Here is a 15,399-nt window from a genome sequence, read left to right on the forward strand (position 1 = left end):
CATCAGAGTTGCCTCCATTTCACTAATTCTGCTGTTAACAGTTGTTTCTATCTGGCTAAACCTGTCGGTCGTACCTGCTAGGGGCGTTTTAGTACTTCTGGCATCGTACCTATAGCTTCTGCTGTGGCCGCCTTCATTTCGTCCCTGACGGTGTTGCCGAAATTCTCGAGTTTTCTCTCGACTGTTTCCTAGAGTGTCATCGGCTCGCGCTCCTCCTTTGCTCTTTTCCGCGGAGGGTCGAAGTCTTCGCCTACGCTGTGGTTGTTTCCTCGGGCGGGAGCCTCAATCCTAGGTGTCTGTTCTTCCCTGGGTTTGGATGCTTGTGATGTCGGGGGCCGCGGGTGCTGTCTCGTTTCCTCTTTTGGATGTTGCTAGTTCCATTTTACGCTCCCTATTGTCTTGCATGAGTAATTTTAAGACCGTGCTCGCCCAGCTTACCTGTTCTTTCGGGGGGCTTGCAGGGCCGCCGTTACTGCGGTAGTCGTTGGCCTGATCCTCCCGGGGTGGGCGCCCCGCATCCCGGGCTCCGTTTGGTGTGCTCGCCTTGCCCTGCTCACTGCGGGTGTGGCTGTCTTGTCACTAGAGTCGCGGGTCTTCGCGGCTCTCGGCCCTCGACTTGTGGTTCCCACTGCCGGGAAGACGAGGGAAGGACACGGATATGTACGGTGCGCCCGAAAGTTTACGCCGTCACGAGATGGTTCGGTTCCTTCACTTTTTGAGTTCTTCCTTAACCTGGAGGTCGAACTAGTTGTAGAATATTTACGTCCCCGATGAAAGCCCTACCAGGGGAACGTATTCCAGCAGCTGTAGCGACCAATGTATCTTTGTATAGCATGCAATAGATCAACATTTACGTAACCGAGTGGCGGCGTTAAGTTTGAGAGCACTGTACCTCCTCGTCGTTTACGGGCTCCGTTCGCGCTGTCGCTCTTTGCTGTGCGATTGTCTTCCCTTGGAGCTTCTCCGCCGTCGGTCTGTTTCATATTCTCTGAGCTTCTTTTTTCTCTGTCGCCGTCGGAGCAGGAACGGGGTCTTGAATCTTTGGTGACACTTCTTGTTGCCCGTGAAGTGCCCCTTACCGCAAAGTGCGCATTTTGGCTTCCTTGCGTGGTTTTCGGGAGGACGTTGCATGCCGCATACCTTGAGTACGTGGTTTCGGGTTTCGGGCACACGTCGGTTAAGAGCCCGACTTTGCCGCAGGTTTCGCATATTTCATGCGTCTTCTTGATTAACTAGTATCGCATTTCTGCTCCTCGATAATGACGTCATAAGGGACTTTTCTTCCTTCGAAAAGGACGATAAACGAGCTGGATTTTCCCAACACAGGCAGCACATAAACGTTAAGAAAACGCCGAAAGAACGTCGAAGACGTCTGTAACGTGACGTGGTACAACGTCGAAGGTCCGGACGTTACTCTCCTTCGACGTCGATGAAACCTTTAAATGTCCGCGGGAAAAGACGTTGTGTGAACCTAACCCCCCCCCCCCCCCCCCCCCCCCCCACAAACACACTTATAAAAAAACAGTACAATCAGCACGAAATGAAACCCGAACGCCGGAACGCGTGGCCGCTGATACAGGCTGCTCCACCTGGAGGGCCCTTGAAAACTAATGGAAATGCACCGGGGTTCGAAAGTGCGGGGCCTACTTAGATGAGCTCGACCATCGCGCGGCGCGTCTGGGAGTTCCGCGCTTCGCCGGTGGCGCGCTTTAAGCGCCGTCACATTCGAAACAAAAAGCACTGTCACTCGCTTTTTGTATCGGATCCCCAGCGATATCTCTTCAGCGCTGTCATTCATTATCACTTTGTGTATCGCAAAGGCGAAATTAAAGTTAAAACATTTCGTGCACAGAAGACCCGTAGTGCTCGATGACGTGTCACCGGAAACAACGTTCCACGCGCGGTTTTTAAAAAATAGTGAAACGTCATAAACGCGAAATAAATTTTGTTTATTCGCACACCCATATTCTTTATGAAAAAAAAATGCTGCCACAGACCGACGCGGATGCCTCGGTTTAATGAACAATGCGCATTTTTTCGTGCGAGGTTATCAGTGGATTTCTAAAAAAATCGAGAAATTGCTCGCTGACGTTCTCTTCGGTAACCACCGATATGCCAGGAGTATCAATTCCGGAGTGCAATAAATTAACCATGTTGAAATAACCTGAGACTGGGGTAGAGGAGAAGCATCAAAGCGTAGAAGGGACAGAAAATAGACAGGACGACGTCTCAGGAGACGTCGTCCTGTCTATTTTCTTCAACATGGTTAATATTCACCAGCTCGCCTGCACCCTTACGATTTTTTCTATGGAATAAATTCATTACCCTATCTGAGCAGGGCCTATCGCAAACAGCTATAGCCAGGTTAAGCGGCCGCCCGGTGTCGACCGGGCGACAGTGCGGCGACAGAAGAGCACCCCGAGTGACGGCGGTTACAGCGCGCCACCGGCGAAACCCGAAAGTCCCAGACGCCCAGGGCGAGGGTCGAGGATATCTTAATGCACCCTCGCACCCAGGTGCATTTTGATTAGTTCTGAGGGGCACTCCAGGTGGAGCAGCCTGTATCGACGGCCACGCTTTCCGGCGTTCGGGTTTCATTCCGTGCTGATTGTACTTGTCAGTAATATTGCGAAGGCAAGTCGCTCTCATGCAAGCACGAAGGAAGCAACTAAAACACAGGTTTGGTACGAACTGTTTATTTTAGCATTTTCAGACACGAGATGCAATACGGAGGACCGCCAAAAGATGTCCCTGGATGTGCCAGCCTGAAGTATTTAAAACAGACAAAGTCACGTAAAGAAATGAACAAGGGGTGATGTCACGCTGCACGGAATGTTCCACGGCTTACCTTGTTCTGCTTCTGATTAATCCGCTGACGCGCGTGCTTTACCCACCCCATTGCACATAGCTGGTACTCTCGCTGCGTGCACGGGAATGGTTTCAGAAGTGGGATCCCGTCCTCTGGGCGTTCTGGACTGGGATCGTCGGAGGCGTCTGAAGGGCCTTGATCGGAGATTGGACTTGACGCGCCATTACCTGCACTTCTCCTTCTTTTTTGGGGGGCGGGATTCATATCCTCACAGGCACCTTGATCCGAGCAGTACTGCGATTCAACGTGTAAAGCGTCATGGCCTTGAAGAAGGTCCGCGAGCCGTGCCTGAACACGACGGCGTTTTTGGCGATTACCGACATCTTCATAGGGGCGACTTGAGCGACTCTGTCTGGAGAAATCGAATCGCAGCACTTCACAGTATGCAGACTCGAAACAAATCACGGCGACAAGCAGCCTGCCTCGTAGGCCCCGTAGACGTGACGGCCGGTGCTGGTGACTGACTTTCGGAAAATGCTGGACCGGGTTATACCCAGAGCTGTTCACCCAGTGAAGTGGTTCCGATGACTTCCACGGAAAACCAGGCTGATAGTTGCCACAAACATATGCAATTTTCTGGAGTGATGCAACGATCGTCATTAAAGCGTCGTCGTGGTCGTCGTTTTTGGTCATCATCAGCTTCTTCCATGCAAAAGGTCTGTGTCGCGGCGAGAGTTGGGGTAGACGTGGGGCACACTTCGCGCCGCTACTAAGTTCCGTGGACCAACTATAATGGTGATGATGATAATTCGGGTCTTTTTTGTTTCATTGTTTGGTTTTGGTTGGGAGCGCCACCATACGCCACACAGTAATAGCCTCTACCGGCGAATGCAATTGAGTGATGTGATTGGCCTAAGCCGTTTTCGAGCACCTTTCGGAGCAGCCAAAACAATGCTTTGGAGCAGCAAAAGTGTCCTTTGGAGCAGCCATAACAGTGTTATTGAGCACGAAAAATGGCTTTTGGAGCAGATATTCTTAGACAAATAAAAATATTTGCGGTAAGTGCTGAGCAAACAAAGGGCACTTTGCTCGCCGCAATAAATAAATTATGGTCAAGCTAGACCACCTAGGACTCTTTCAACATGTAACTGAAATGCCAACGACATGACACGTTTTACAATGCTTCAGTTGAGTTGTACCCCCATAGATAAATACGAACCCAACTGCACATATTAAAATTTATTTGAAAATGACCAGCTTCGTAGTAAATATCACAGCATTAGGTTGACTAGTTATATAATATAATAAATGGAAGCAGTCTCCAACTGATGAAGCACGTAACTACTGCACTGCAATGCGAAATTTTACAAAAGACAAAAGTGCATTACGACTAGCGGGTGCTTTTTTCTTTTGTTTTTCAAAACTTCCTGCAAGGCTGCTGTAAGCCTCGTTTTGTCTTCGGCTAGTAATGAATGCCAACTTTCAATGTCTCCATAAAGACATTGAGACACCCACAAGTTGAGAGAGCTGTAGGCGTTGCCGTGCAATACCGAAAAACCGCTTGCCATCGTTTTACTGTTTCCCGACGTGCCAGATTTTGCCAGAAGTAAGGAAACGTAAAACGATGGATCGCAAACGTCCCGTCCCTGCTGGTTCCTCTGTCGTGCAGTCATGTTCGCATGCACATGAGGGCAACTTCGGCAGGCTTGCAGTTGCACGTGCTTCATCGCGCGAGCGGAGATGGCTGTTCGATCAAAACCAAAACCATGCCACTCCGCTCTGTCGCCAACTGGTTCTCAAAATTTATGCAAAATGTAACTGTCGAGCATCCGATAAAAAACAGTCCAGAGGCGCGTGCTTGCCAAGCCGGTAAACAACGTACACGCTAAACGCACACTCACAAAAAATAGGAGCCTGAGCGCATCGATGCAAGACATTGCGAGCCAGGGTCAAAACGTTCTTGGAGTGTTTTGTGCAACGACTGAACTCAACACAAACAAACGCGCTCCGTGAGTTCAGCGTGCAGACATTGCCTTCTTTGCTTCAGCTCACTTTTCCTCATCAACTGTCTTTCGCGGAATATTTTTGTCGTACCGGGATGCCTTTTGAAAGAAAGCCTACCGAGAGAAACCTAGGTAATCAATACCTCAACAGAACAGTCTTTGAGCTAAAAAGGGATTTTTGCAGTAACGTATGATTTAAACAACAACATAAATGTTGTTGAGCATGCGGCGGTACTTTGTTTCATTTTAGAAAGCGCCCTATTTGCAGAGACGTGGCGTGCGTGGCGACGGCAACACCCGACGTCGCGCGACCACGGTGACTGGCAGGCAGGGGCCCAATATAGCTTTCCCGCGGGCGTTGTTTTCAAGAGCGAGTGCTTCAGCTTATACAAATAGCATCCTTGATCATCCGCACCGGTGAACTGAGGTGCGCCCCGTCGTCTTCGATCAAGTGCACCGGTGTGCACCGGACGTCCTCGATTAACGGAGCGCACCCGCCCGGTGCAGCTTTTCGTTGCCACAACGCGCACCGAGATAATCGACGGTGCGCCAGGGTGCGGTCCCATAAGGCATTGCGGCCAGGAGCGGGAATCGAGGAGATGGCGGGAATAGCAGACGCGCAGTCTATCGAGGTGGCGACCTTGCGAAAATGAACACGCCTCGCATCTGCACTCGATAAATTCCTCAGCTTTTCTGAGAGCGAGACGACGAGCTTCTTATCATCTCCGCGGTTACCGGTGATTGTTGCGGTGGCAAGGAGCGCCCAAAAGGTATGAACTTTGTGGAAAGCGTTGCGAGGTGTTTCGATGACACCGAGGTACGGCCATTATGTGGTGGCTCTTTTTCTTGAACCAACAATGATGGGCAGCATATCCCTGTGGAATTGTCACCCGCTTCGTGACCCCATCGACAATCACGTCCAAGACGTTTATTCGTGTGGAACTGCCAAATCCGCGAGTAAAAAAACAGGAGAAATTGACAGCAGACTGGCACCGCGCGCGGGCCTACGGAAGAAAAAACGAACAAAATGCGAGGTGACGCATGGTAGAGCTCGCCGCGGTGAACCGCTGCGCCGCAGTTTGTCTTCAGTGTCGCACCGACTTCGTGCTGCACGACCGAGGAGCGCTCTGCACTGTCCAGGTTTCAGGGCGAGTGCAGTGCTAGTTGATCGAAGATGCTAAAAGTAACTCCGCCGCGCAAACATGGTTTCGTTTCACAGCATGACGGCATGGCTGGGCCTGGTACCCGGCACGCTACCGTCGGAGCGTCCACAAACACCCGCGTTTCTCCTTAAAAAATGTCTAAAAGACGTGAGACGACAAAGGCGCGAACCGAGAGACGGCGGGAAAAACCATGCAAGACCGGATGGACCATGGATGCAGGGTGCTTTGTGCCGGGTGGCCACTTGCGCCACCTAGCTTACGCATGTTCAATTACGGTACTCAGTTTGGTTTCGGTTTCGAAAGGCGACCAAAATTGGTCATTTGGCGCAGGCTTGGTGCAGATTACCCATATTTTGGCAAAATATAGCAGGTTGTAGCAGGGTTAGACTCTTGGCGCAGTTTCACGCAATTGGCGCAGCAATCACATCACTGGCAATGGTCTCAGGAGCACAGCCAGCGATCGAAAAATATAGGATGCCATGCCGCCGCACACAGTTTGGTTTGGTTTGGAAAGCGTTTAATGCCAAAGAGAGGTTTGGTTTAAGAGGAAGTGCGCCGGTGACTGCGAGGTCTGGGCGCACTAATTGCCGGATTAAGGAATCAGGCAATTATAGTGGATGTCCTGCTTAGCCTCGAAAAAAAAATCTAGGAGGCTTCGTAACACCAGTTTTTTGTCTTGTTCCTGTCCGGGAGAATGGGTCCAACCTTCAAGGGTAGCGATGTGTTGTGGCCGATGGTTATTCTTTGCTTCCTCGTGTGCACGGCAGTCTTACAGGTTGTGGGCCATGTCGCCCTCCAGGCCCTAGTCGCACCTGTTGCAAAGGTAGGATTTGTACCTTTTTCCCCAGGTCGCGATTCTCCGGACGGAGATCGCCAACAGCAAGCCGAACACGGAGAAATCTGCGCGATTCTGATGGCTTATGTTGTACTGTAGCGAAGGCTAGAAGCGCGAGCTCATAGCTTTGACAGCTGCCCTTAATGCACGAGGTTGTACCGCCGAGATGTGCGAGCAAGAAGCTCGCTTTTGTAGAATTTTCTGTTCATTATAAGGTGAAATAGAGAATAGCCGCCGCAACGTCGCTAAAGTGAACTAGAAAAGGGGTAGTGAAGTCAGCGAAATCTCACGGCTGCTGAACATTGTGTAGACGGCATGAGACGGCTCCACTAAAGTATTTGCTGTAGTAGCGCATGCCAAAATTCAGTAAAATTATTTGTTAGTTGTTTATACCGCAGGAGGTTAGTCTGCCGGAACATGGCGACATTGTTACCCACTGCAGATAAGCAAATTAGCCAGTGCAGTACGACTGCTCACTCTGTCTTCCCTAGACAACGGAAGGCGGACACGTTTTCACGTTTGAAGGCGCCGAGCGTTCGATGAAACTATTGTGTGGCGCGAACGCAGACAGGGTTTAGACCACCGAACTTCATAAAAAGCAAGAACTAGAAGGAATGTCGCTTGCACTAGCGCGTATTTGGAATGATTGACATACGCTAACCAGTGGCGTAGCCAGGAGCTTTTCCCGGTGAATGTGTGTGCGGGTGTAGGAAGGGGAGAGAGCGGCGGCCCGGCGAGCCTGGAGCCAGGCGGCCGGGCGACAAGACGTCTTGTGAATCGGGGGTCGCCTACGTTTAAGGCGCGTTCACACCGGCGATGCGATCTAGTCGCGCGATCACTTTCATCGCAAAAGCGACCATCGCGGGCAAACATCGACGCGATTTGAGTAGTCGCTTGCTGACCCGACTTTGTGCGATACGATTTAGTCGTGGAGCGGCTGAACCAATCAACGGCGTTCGGAGCGAGAGTTTTCAAGAAAGACTCGCCGACGATCTAATTATTTTGCGATGCGAGCTAGTCGCATCGCTTGACTGATTACACCGCTGGTGTGAATACGCTTTTAGAGTGGGAGGGGGTTGGAGGTTTTCTCTTTTTGGGCGTGTTGCTGTGTCGCGTCCGGCGTTGAATTGAGGATATGATAAAATATTCGAAAATCTCATAAGATTGTTTTGTTTTCGCAGAGCAGGAGTCGATCAGGCATTCATTGGCGGTACCGGCCAACCGGCGTGATCAATTGTCAACGTCGTTGATATTTATAAAAGTCACAGTTAAGCCCTGATTTTTAGAATCAATGTTTTTTTGTTTCTAAAACGTCACGCTACCTTGAAATACCGAATATAAAGGTCAGAGCTAATTATTCGTGCGCTTCACAAATATTAATAGTAGTATATTAGGGAACAAGGTCATGAAGTTGTTACCGGCAACGAGTCTACCAATTATATTGTTGTCTTAGCCTTTTCTTGCGTGTGACCAGGCATTTCTAAAAGTCTGATCATTCAGTAGGCGAGTTAGATATGGCTCAAATTTGCATCATTTGAAGTTTATTGAATATATTTCTTTCATCCTGGGTCAACGTTGTAGACTGATTTTTTCAAGGGCACTAGATGCCTGCTACCTTGGACGCATATCGTAACAGTCCTTAACACTGTTTATTGCAGGTAAGCGTAGTCAGACATTTCTTCTATTGTCTTGTTCCCATTTGTGTACTTGAAATGGGGCTCTTCATTTTTATGTTTACTTTGTGTGTGTGCTGTTCGTTCATTTTCCAGAGAAAATTGAGTGTATAGTTCAGGTAAATAAATTAGAGTAAGACACACAAGGCGCTTGAGTGTGTCTTTTTTGGTATGTTATATTTCGGTGTGTTCTTTTTCTGTGTTCTTGTCCTTGTGTATTGTTTTTTTCATGTGTAAATCAATCATACATTTAATTTTAATCTGGCGAAGCAATTCGGCAAAAATATTTGCATATTGGCCGAAGTTCGGCAGTTAGGGTTGGCGGTCATGGGAGTCGGCTGTTGTGCTGAGTAGCTTATATGGTGTAGCGCTCTGTGGTGTATGTTCTTTCTCTGTCCTTGTCTTAAAGCGCAATCATGTTTTTTTTTTTTCACGTAAAGTACCAACTCGCCCAACAATCGACACTTGTCAATACTAAAATGCTACAGTAGTTGGACCCCTATGACTAAGAGTTTTTAGTCACCTAAGTAAATAGGGGGACAAATGAGCAGTGAATACATGTGACATGACCAGTGGATACAAAGTGCAAACTAGTCTACGATTACCACCCGCCATGATAATTTTAGTCTACGGTGGTTAGTCAACAGTTAAACTGATTACGTCTGCTAAGTAGGTTTGATGCTTTTCAATGCCGGAATCTGTGGCCCATCAAATTCTCCAAATGCGTCTTAGAAAAAGCTAATGTTTCTTCACAGTTTCGTTAAATTGGCGATGACAGGCTTCAATTTCATATCGCATGATTTCCACTTTTTTTTGGTTCCAGGCAGGCAGTGAAACCTACCCGGTGGCTGTCAGCTCAAGCCTAATTAATCCTGAGGTGCCCAGCTATGTGGCACTGTAGGGAGACCTTGAAGCCACGTCGCCTGCTGAGGCAGTCCTGGTTGTATTCTGCATATACTTTATTTTTAACTTTGAGTATCATCACCAGTTCAGGTGTAGATCCATTAGATTGGAGTACTTAATTGCTATGAAACACTCAAATGTGGAGTCACGTGCAACACATTGCTTTCAAACCTGAAAGAAATGCCAAAACGTATTTTAAAGCATTGTTATGCAAGTTTAGGCAATTTTTTATGTCGTCTGTTTAACGTTTTTTCTTTTTTGTTTTTCTGACATAAGTCAGGATGGTTGATTCTGAGGGTTATAGAAGGGCGATGATATTGCTTTATGTTCATATTTTTGTAATTTCCAAGATCACTGCTTTTTGCTTTGTGCAGCATTGGCATACTTAATTTATTTCAGTCTACTTCTTACTCGGTTCCTGAAAGCATTTGAGGATTGTGGTTTTATGTTCACAGAGATTTGTGTTTGCAAGGTTTAAATTCAAGATGGCTTTTGATGGGTTGCAGGGTTTTAAAACAAGATGGTCAAAATTGATTTTTGAGATTCGTTTGAAGTGGGTGATGTTATATCCCAGTGCGTTCATTTTGATTCTGGTTTGTACAAGACTGCGTCATTTGAGTCCACCCTGATGAAGCTTCGCTATTCCAAGCAGTGTTCCAAGCAATCAATGTTATTTGCTGGGTAGACACTGACTGTTTATGCACTTTTTTGTGATAATTTTATTGACATTTGCGAACTAGAGTCCCGAAAGTGTTGTTCGAAATGACATTATTGCGCTTAGGATTTTTATAAGATGTCTAGTCATGCTATTGATTCTTATGTCGTTTTGTTTGTGACAGCCTCAATACAACATCGTCGTTTACTTTCCGAACTAGTGCCGACTTCATCTATTATAAGACCCACACTTGAAGCATGTACTATCACACCCACAAAAAACCATAGTGCCCTCCTTAGGAGGGAAACGTGATTCCATCAAGTGTACACGTAACCTTTAATAAGGTGGTGAACTAGTTCAGTTGGTTGATATTACACATAATGGGAGAAACAGCCCAGAAAGTGCGAACTACAAAGAACAAACGCCGCAGGACAGCACTGTCCTGTTCTGTTTGCTCTTCGTAGTCCGCGATTTTTTTAGCTGTTTTCCTCATCGTGTATATTTAACCCCAAAGTGGATCATTGTTCTCTCCATAAGGGGGGGAAAGTTGAAACTATGGGCGTTTACTATTTCCCCGTAAATAGGGCAACTGTTCTCTCTATATGGACCGAAAACTAGCCCCCTCAAATATGTCGCCTTACCTCTCAATGGGGTTGAAGTTTCCCCCTAAACGAGGTAAAAGCTGACTTTGAAAGGATGCACTTTTAACCCCCAAAAAACTAAGGTTCCCTCCAAAAGGAGGCAATGTTGCACCCTACCCTACTGAAAAAAACCATTTGGCGCCTATATGAAAATAAACGGGTCCATACCGGTAACAGTTTAACCGCACCGGTCACCAGTTTGTCAAAGGGGTCGCCCGTATGGCTGAAAGGGGTCCCCGAATGAGCCATAACGGTCACCTATTTGGACAAACAGGTCACTCCTTTGGCAAACAGGTCGCTCGTCTGGGCAAATGGGTCGCTCGTCTGGGCAAACGGGCGACTCGTTTGGGCAAATGGGCGACTCGTTTGGACAAAGTTGTCGCACGCTTGCTCAAACCGGTGACCATGTTGCAAACTGCACCGGTTTAATCAAACGGCTCTCCGGAGCCCGTTTGATACTGAACGTACAGATCGGCGGCGTGGGCACGCCTAGCGTTTCAGCCGTGGCAGCCAATGTTTCCGGAAGGCTGGGGGCGCCGGTTCATCGATTTCAGATCGTCCGTGTAATGCAAGTAATTATATTTATATTTCAATTGTGCTGATGTTCGCTTATACTGCAACTAAAACTAACACCTTTTTTTGTTGTTGTTTTACGTAAACGCGCGACGTTGGTGAGCCGATATTTTTGACAGAACTTTAAAACTTTGTCCATCTTTGTTGCCTCAATTTAATTATTCAAATTGAATCTATCCCGCAGAAGACGCGACCGCGTGAAAGAATGTACGTCTAGACTCTGTTTCACTTTAATTCAAGACGCAGCGAAGGTAGCACGCGTACACGAGGCTGCAAGAACATCGAGCATTGCGAGAGCAAATACTTTACTAGGGGGAATACATTCCACTCCTCTCAAATACAATATAGCCTCGGCGCGGACAGGTTTTCTGGGCTTGGCGAGAGCCATCTATCGTCGGGGAGGTCTCGGCTATCGATGATATTGATGTTCAACATACCAAATTCATTGTTGTGGCAATGCGCGAGACACGTGCCGCGCGCCACTTCTAAGAATAACATGGCGTCTAAACTCCAGTACCCCCTTTAGAATACTGTAACTCTAGCTTAGTGGTGCGCTAAATACTTTGCTGTGCTGTGCCGCCATGATCTTCCCAAGGGTCGCACGTTCCAAGTGCCTCGTGCATCGACGCACCTTGCGCTACTTTTGAAACATGAAGGGGCTTTAGGTGGAATCGGAGACGACACCGCCGCGAACATCCACGTGCACTTGCGCGTGGACTGACGCGGACCTCCATACCGTCAGGGCTGGATTCGGCGCTGTAGGCGTTCTGTCTAATGCAAATGAGCAGAGTGGAATGTATTCCCCTAGTAAAGTATTTGGCGAGAGCACGCCCGCCGTTGCAGCAGTCAAACTACGAGCTCGCGCTGAGTACTTTCTTCGCTCGGGCGGAAGCCGAGCTTCTGGCCGCCCCGCCGCCGTTTCCAAGCTTCAAGCGTGCTAAAATGCGCGCGCGCGCGCGTTTTTTTCTTTTTTTGTCGAGGTTACAAAAACACATCTCTCTGGAATGCCTGGGGAGAGGGAGAGGGGCTGTCCCTGTGGTCCCCACCGTCCCTGTGGCCCCCTCCTCTCTTGTCACTCGTCACGTGACCGGCAGCCGCGCGCGAGCTACACGCTGATAAGCATCGAGATCCAGAAGGGTGCGCCTGGCACCCGCTTTCTTCTTTGTCTGCTTGTTGTCAGTTCCAGCTCGAACTTCGCGCGTCCACCTGCTTCGATCTGTCGCCTAACCCTGCGGTCTTAATAGGATGTCTCTCGACAGCGCAATGGATGTGCACCAAAGCTATCAGTGTTCAAAAAGTCCTACGTCTATATCGGCAACAAGCGATTCTTCAAAGTCAGGAATTCTCGCGGTTTGGTTGGGTTCGGCAACTGACAGGTTGTGCGCCACATCGTGTTGAAACTTCCAAGAAGTCGTTCCCTTTCATTTGTGTTTGCGTGGTTGTCCTACTTTGACCGTGTCGACAAATATCACGGATTACATATTTCAAGTCCGCTATTTTTACGGTAAGTGCACTGCAACCTACTTCTTGGCAACGATTGACCGTTCTTCTACTCGCACTCTTCCAGATTATCTATATGATTATGCAGCCACTATTCTCGAGGCAGCCGGGCGAATAATTTCCCGAAAGTCAACCTTCATAGTCTAGAATTACCTCGGTACTTGTTTGGTTTGCTATCTTTTCAGTTGTATAAAAGCTTAGAGTGCCTCTCACATCTCACAGATCGCTTGCCCGTTTGCACTTGTCTACAGAAGACGTAATAAACTTTGAGGAGAATTGAAAACAATCTTTTGTGTCTGTTTTCCTGTCCATTTGCAAGCACCTACGTGAGCACATTTGTTCTACGTGTTTCCTCCATGCTATAAATAGGTTTATGAGTTTCCGAACGTCTTAAATAAGTTTAAGATAACCAACTTACCAGACCATCCCCGTTTAGGGCTAGCGCATCATTTCCCTATTCGAATGGCACGTTGAAACGTGTGGTCACGTGCAAGGTCGAACGGGCACCTGTATCAAACGGGCAGCCGTATCAAACGGGCACCTGTATCAAATGGCTACCGTTTCGAGCGGGTACCCGTATCCCATAATCAAGTTTGATCCAAAGGGGTTGACATGTTTGCACCCGTTTGATTTACCAGTTTGCCACCCGTGTGATATTCAAATGGTTTTTTTCAGTAGGGTAATCCAGGGGGAAACTTTGCACTTTTGTTGAAGGAGGTAACGTTACCTCCAAAAGGGGTTGCCCTGTGTGCAAGTCGTTAAAAAAGGAGTACCCTTTTTTTAGGAGTGCTGGCCTGGGTTCTTTAACTTGCACTACGCAGTAGTGATACACGACCGCACGCCGGTATGATGCTCATCCAGATCGAAACGGGCAGGGGTAGGGGATTGAGTCTATGAACCCTGGGTCTGCAGCGCGAGCGTTTCCCTCAACATGCTCCTGGCTGGTGTGCGCTAGCCCACTCGGTCACCGATCCCCCGTTAGCGCATTCATCGCATATCAGTTTCTGCTCTACTGGAGCGTTCGTCATCGTCGTCGTCGTTGTCGTCATAGTTCATTCGGCATTCCACTTCAATCAACATAAGGGAGGAAGATCGGGGGCCTAGTGGAATAGGGCACACCATCTGAACACACGTGGAGCGAAAGCGCGCGCTGCAGAAGCCAGGGCATAGAATAATATGCCCATGGATCCTGGGTCCCATTTCGATCTAGTTGAGCATCGTACCGGCGTGCGGTCGTGTATCACTACTGTGTAATGCACGTTAACGACCGAACGCTAACAGTCGTACCGCACTGGCTAATTTGCCCATCTACAGTGGCCAGCATTGTCGCCATGTTCTAGCAGACTTATACCCGTGCCACAGGGGCAGCTCGAATGTCATTTACAACGAATGCCATTTGAGCGGACGGCCAAACAGCGCGCAACACTCCGGGCGTGGCGCATTCCACGCGCGACAGACTGCGAGCGGATTCGCCGATCACACAAATGTCATTCGTTGTAAATGGCATTCGAGTTGCCCGTGTGAAAGGGGAATAAACGCCTGCTGTATAAACAACTAACGACCTTTTTTTTTTCGACATAAGCGAAAAAAAAAGCGGGGGAAAGATCGGAATGGGTACAAGGTCGCCCTGCCACACCGCCAAGCCAAACCTGCTCGCAAAAGGCCCTTGGGACGCTTGGATCCTCCAGCCCGTGATACATTTCACTACACTGTAGCGTCACCCAGAACGCGGAACATCGCATATTGAGACTGACGTGTATATGTACTTTCTGGGATCTGTGCATCATTTATTTTTTGTTGCAACGTATTTGCAGTCTTTTAGAGGCCACAAAATGGGTATCCTGTTCTCCTCTATTTTAAAAATAAGTATGTGTCGACCCAAGGCTTTAATATATTTTGTGCAGATAGTTAGAACGTCACGTAACCTTGGGATCGAGAGTGAGCGCGACTGAAACCGGCCAATTATCGACCGGCTGTTTTAGGGCAGAAAGACAACAAAATTTGAGCCGTAAATTTTGTTTGGGTAGTTAGGTTCTAATAGGTTATATTCAAATAAAAACCTCGGCGAACATAAACACCCTGTCAGTGTCGCTTCAAGAATTTTATTTAGAATCAGAAGAAATGTAGAAATCTAGAATCAGAACACAATATAGAGATAGCTAGAAGAAGAAGACGATCTAGAAACAGTACGATCTACTCCAATCACAGGAGAGCAGGATGAACAATTTGTGTTTTTATATATACTAGATTTATGCTCAGGACAAGAAAAAACAAAGAAGCACCCAAGGCAACTGTGGCGACTAGGGTGCCTTCGTGTGCGCTTTGCTTAGGGTGGAGACATCTGGCCATTTTGTTCCCACTTTTACATTTATTATTTGTTCAGAAGCGCGTGAAAGAGCGTGTTCATGCACGCGTCTGTGGCGCTGACTGTGCTATGGCGACATTTTGTTTTCGTCGATTTCTTTGTATTTTCCCCGTGAGCGCGTGCTGTCGGCATCGGGTACTACAAAGGGTGGCATCACTCTAAACAGAGGGTCATTGAGGCACCCTATACTCTGTTTCACCTTATGATGTACCGTAGGGAAGGCTACATGCGCGAGCTCCTTGCTCTAGGGCACATCTTGGCGGCACATTCTCTCGTGCA

The sequence above is a fragment of the Ixodes scapularis genome, unplaced genomic scaffold (assembly GCF_016920785.2).
Source record: "Ixodes scapularis isolate PalLabHiFi unplaced genomic scaffold, ASM1692078v2 PGA_scaffold2__306_contigs__length_199485367, whole genome shotgun sequence".
In the NCBI taxonomy this organism is placed as follows: domain Eukaryota; kingdom Metazoa; phylum Arthropoda; class Arachnida; order Ixodida; family Ixodidae; genus Ixodes; species Ixodes scapularis.